General features: G+C 30.7%; 1 non-coding gene across 1 annotated transcript; it reads right to left on the bottom strand.

Moving 5' to 3' along the window:
- Positions 1-2569: 2569 nt before the first annotated feature.
- LOC111736952 lies at positions 2570-2688 on the bottom strand. Its single transcript, XR_002779294.1, has one exon. It is a non-coding gene; the product is annotated as a 5S ribosomal RNA (ribosomal RNA).
- Between the last annotated feature and the right edge of the window lie 2858 nt (positions 2689-5546).

The following is a 5546-nucleotide window of genomic DNA, read 5'->3' as shown; positions in this document are numbered from 1 at the left end:
AAAAAAAACAGATTTTAACATAGAAATGAAGACTAGGAAAATGAATAAAGAGAAAAGAAAGTTAAGTTAAACTAGGTAGAGACTTAAGAGAAATTACAATACTGAAAAGATTGAGTTCTTTTTTGCTATAGCTGAAGAATTCTTTTTCTCTGTTTTATAGTATTGTCCATTAAAAATGTATAGACTAGAAAAATGATAAACATATCCTGGTACTAGTTAATATATCTGTTTTCCTCCAGTTTCATACTCTTCTATAAAATTAACTATCTCTTCAATTAAAAAAATATATGTTGTGAATGCTTGAAATCTGGAGTTATTCTACAAATACTTGTGACAGCATAGGGTTATTAGTCCTTTAGACAAGAAACTTGATTTAGGTATTGGGATAAAGAAAATTATTTTACAGAGACTATATCATACCAGATACAATGGATTGCATGAATTGCTTTTAACCTCAAAATTGCATGTGCACATTCTCAACCTTTGGTTTACCTATAGCAGTGTCCTTCCAATAGCTGTCTTCTAATTTCCTTTGGTAACTCTCCAAATGCCCTATGTATTGCCCCACAACTGAACCTAATAGCATACCCATGCATCCTTAGAATTTGATTCACTATTCAGACACTCTTGGGAAACATACCTAATGAGTTCATTATCAATGTTCTTACTATATATTCTCTTTGTGGGTTTTTACTGGCTTCACTCATAAGTCTGATTTTTATAACAGATTCATCTTTGTGAGGATCTCCCATATGCACTTTTCCCATAGATTTTGCACTCCTTTTCTCCATTTCCTGTTCTTTTGATGGATTTGGTACATTCCTCTTTATCTTTAGCTAACTTTAATGGAACAAAGCAAGAACTAGTGCCTGGAGCTACAGTGTCCTCTGAGTTGTCATTGAGAGATTCAGTATCAGTCTGTGTGGATGGAGCCAAGAAAACCGATACCTGTCTAAAAGTCATCTACATGCTGCCTCTTCTGAGTCTCAGAATAGCCTCTGCTTTCTTAATTGTCACCAGAGCAAAGACTTAATGATGGTTTCCAACTCTTGAAAATGGAAGACTAATTGCAGAACTGAAATGTAAAATCTTTGTGATTCATAGCTCTCACATATTTCTCTTTAATTAGGAAGTTTGGTTTCAGTAGAGAGAAGATGTTAATTTCTAGTTGTCTAGTAATTTCTAGACAACTTAAGACTAACCAACCTAATTCTCCTTCCTTTTTTTGATGATAACATTGTCTCTTGATTCATTCATCAGTCATGAATTTAATGACCTAGATACAGTCAAATATATTGTAACATCAATCTTTGGGGGGTATTATTTTTTCTACAATTTTTTTTTACAAACCAAATCTAAAAACCATTTTAAAATTGCTTTACAACTTTACATTTCATTTTGATAATGTTTTATTCTCTTTTGTGTGTTTGTTGTTGGCATTTAAATATCATTCTCCTGATTTAAATATCTGACTTATCACTGTTAACCAAGACAAACAAACAAACCAAAATCTCTTTCCTCTTTGGTCTAGCTTTTATGCCTTCCAAAATTTGTACCTAACCTGTTCATCCAGGCTTGAAGGGACTATCTTTCTCCAAAATCTTCTGCTCCAACCAATTTGCTTCATTTACTGAAGGCTCATTTTAATAAACACTATAATGTATTCAGGGTCAGGCAGTAAATATGTAAAGAAGCTTATATAAATTATTAAGGATAACATGGCTTCAGTCTCTCTAACTGAGCTGACTTTTTCTAAGGACATTTATAGTCATTAGCTTTAAAAAAAAAAAACTTAATGAACTTTATTTTTTAAAGCAGATTTAGTTTTACAGAAAAATTGAGCAGAAAGTACAGAGAGCAGTCCAGCTTCCAGATGGTAACCTCTTATTTAGACCACTCTTATCACTCCTTATTCTTTTCTCTAAGAAGAAATCTAGCTCACATAAACATATTATAAAAACTACCTATAATAAGCAAAGCACGAATTTTCATAAAATAAATCACTTACCTTTTTATTGCTGGAAGTGTATGTGATATTTGACTCTATTGATGAACTTGCAGGGTAGTGACAACTCCTTATGTTGGTTATTTCCTCCTATTTATAATGTCAAGATTTATGATAAGATTTATGATAAACCAGATGAGACAGCGTTACAGCAATTCTGGCTCTGGTAGGCCTACATGCTAGGCCTTTTAAAGGTGTGGTTAATTGACTTATATTAACCCAACAAACCTTTCTGTGGTATTGTTTATATATTTTATTTTAATTAAAAAAATATATTCTTTTTTCTTTCTTTCGTTTTCTCTTTTTTTTCTTTTTTTGTTAATGTAACCATGTCATTTTAGGTGTTCTGAGTGCAGAAGACAGAACACTAAGATGAGACTAGGCAAGCAAAAGTTTTTTTTCCAAGAAAGACCCTTAGCATTTTTATACTATGCCAGTCTTCAGTTGGTTTGGGGCATTATTATTCTTAGAAGCTTGTTTGTCATCTCTTTATCCAGCCCTTCCAAAATCCTGATAGCTATGTAACATGGTTTTATTAAACTGTTGTTTTGTTTTGTTTTTTAAAGCCTACAGCACCTGGTATTCCTAAGTGGTCTCCCATCTAAGTACTAACCAGGCCTGACCTTGCTTAGCTTCCGAGATCAGATGAGATTGGGTGTATTCAGGGTGGCATGGCCATAGACTTATTAAACTGTTTTTAAGTTAAGTCAGCCACTGTCAGATTGTGTTTACAAAGGTAGAACTTGCTCTAGGTTAAGATTCACAGAAGATGTCTTCAGTTTCTTGAACCCTGTTTCCAAATTCTCTGGCTATCTCAATTTTTTAATGTTTTGTGAAGATTCATATTGTTTACATCTTAAGGCCTAGAACTTAGTGAAAATACATGTCCACAGGAAGACCTATATGTGAATGCTTATAAAACTTTAGTCATATAGCTCTAAGTTGGAAAAACCCAAATATTTATTAACTGGAGACCAGATGAACAAAGAGCAGTACATCAATGCAATGGAATGTTACTCAGTAATAAAAAGAAGCAAATTTCTAACATCACTGGCACAAAAGGCTACCTATGGTTTGATTTTTTTTATATCATACTCTGGAAAATGCAGATTTATAGGGATAGAAAGTAGATGAGTGGGTCACAGGGGCAAGGAGTAAAGCAAGGGGATCGACTTCAGCATGAGGGAACTTTTTGTGATGATTAAAACTTTTTTTTTTAAAACCTTGGTTATGCTGCTGCTTATACAAATGTACACATTTCTCAAAACTCATAAAACTATAAAATTTGAATCTTATTATATGTAAATTATACCTCTGTTAACCTAAATTAAAATATAATATAGCTAGAATGAGTGTATTAATATTAGAAAAAGTAGATTAAAGGCAATAGATATTGCCAGAGATAGGAAGGGACATTTTTAAATGATAAAAGGACCAATTTATCAAGAAGCCATTGTAATCCTAAATGCATACATACCAAATGATATAGCTTCAAAATACCTAAGTAAAGACATAGAAATGTTAAAACTGAAAGGAGAAAAAATAAATTCAAAATTAATTATAGTTGAAGATTTCAAAACTCCTCTCTCAGGAATTAATAAAGTAGATAAAAATAATCATTAAGTATAGAATATTTGAACACCACTATCATCCAACTTACCTGATATTTAAAGGACACTACACCCACAACAGCAGAATATACTACTTTTCAAGTGCACATAGAAAATTCATCAAGATAGACCACTTTCTGGCCATAAAACAAGTCTTAATATATTTTTAAAAATTGAAATAATCTAAAGTGTATTATTCACCATAATGAAAATAAACTATAAACTGATAACAAGGAGATGTGGAAAATTCTCCAATACTTGGATATTAAATAACATGACTCTAATGACTTATCAAAAAATGAAGAGATCACAAGGGGAATCAGAAAATCTTTTGATCTGATAAAAAAAAAAAACACACACACAACTTATGAAAATGTGTGCAATGCTGCCAAAGCAGTGCTTAGAGTGAAATTTATAGTATTAAAGGCTTATAATAGAAAAAGAATTGTCTCAAATAAATGATCTATGCTTCTACCTTTAAAACCAGAAAAAGAGGATCTATGTAAACATAAGGCAGGAAATCATAAATATGACGGCAAAAGTTGATATAATTAAAAAAAAATAGATAAAATCCATAGAATCAAAAATAGTATCTTCTAATGTTAATAAAATTAATATATCTCTAGCCAGACTATCAGGTGAATAAGACAAAGACTCAAATTATGAATGTCAAGAATTAAAAAGGGATATATCACTGTAAATCCCACAGACATAATATGGATAATAAGGAAATGCTGTGAAAAAATTTGTCAATAAAATCCACAATTAAGATTAAGTAGATTGAATACAAACTACCAAAGCTCCTGCAAGAAGAAGTAGCCTGAGTAATCTGGTAACGTTTTAAAATTTTAATTTATATTTAACAACTTTGCCACAGAAAAGACTAGAGACTCAGATGGCTTCACTGATGATTTTGTTAAACTTTGAAGGTAGATACAATATCAATTCTACACAAACACTTTGAGAAAATAGAATAGATTACCTCTCAATAAATTACTCATTTAAATTCCAACATCATCCTGATACCAAACATAAAAACTGAGGTTAAAAAGAAACCCTACAGATTAATATCTTTCATGATGAAGAATGGAAAACTCCATCTTTAGCAAATTAAATTCGACAATATATAAAAAGGATAAGACACCATGACCAAGTGGAGTGTATCTTATACATGCTATGTTGCTTTACTATTCAAAAAAATCAAGAAAGTATACTCTAAAATACTAAAATATATTCTCAATATTAAAGAATAAACAAGAAGAATTACATGAGCGTTTCAGTAGATATACAACTACTCATGAGAAAACTCTTAGCCTACTAGGAAATAGCAATCTCGTAAAGAACATCTATAAAATACCTACAACCAACATCATACTTAATAGTAAAAAACTGAATGCTTTCTCCCAATAATCACTAAAAAGACAACTTAACGTTGAATTGCAGGTCCTAGTTGGTGCACAAAGCAAGAAATAGAAACAGATAACATAGAGATTGGAAAGAAGTAAAATGATCTCTTCCTAGACAAATGTAGATATTCCTTCCCCAAAATCTCCAAAAATCTATAGGAACTAATAAATTATCAAATTTGCATGTATAAAGTCAATATACTGAAATAAAGTTTCTATATGCTAGTAACAATTGTACATTAACTTTTAAAAATATATAATTTACCATACCACCAAAACATGAAATATTTGGTGATAAAATCAACAAAATAGTGCAAGGTCTATATGTTTTAATTTACAAATAATTGCTGAAATAAATTAAAGAAGACCTAAATAAGTAGAGAGATACATCATGTTCATAAATTCAATAAAATTATAATGTAAATTTCCTCAAAATTTATTTATAGATTCAAAACGATCTCAAACAAAATTCCAGGAGGTCATTTGAAAATATCTTACTAGCTGATTTTAAGATTAATGTGGAAA

Source organism: Pteropus vampyrus, unplaced genomic scaffold (assembly GCF_000151845.1).
Source record: "Pteropus vampyrus isolate Shadow unplaced genomic scaffold, Pvam_2.0 Scaffold1, whole genome shotgun sequence".
In the NCBI taxonomy this organism is placed as follows: domain Eukaryota; kingdom Metazoa; phylum Chordata; class Mammalia; order Chiroptera; family Pteropodidae; genus Pteropus; species Pteropus vampyrus.
Note: the sequence above shows the minus strand (reverse complement) of the source record. Positions and strands in the feature narration are given on the sequence as shown.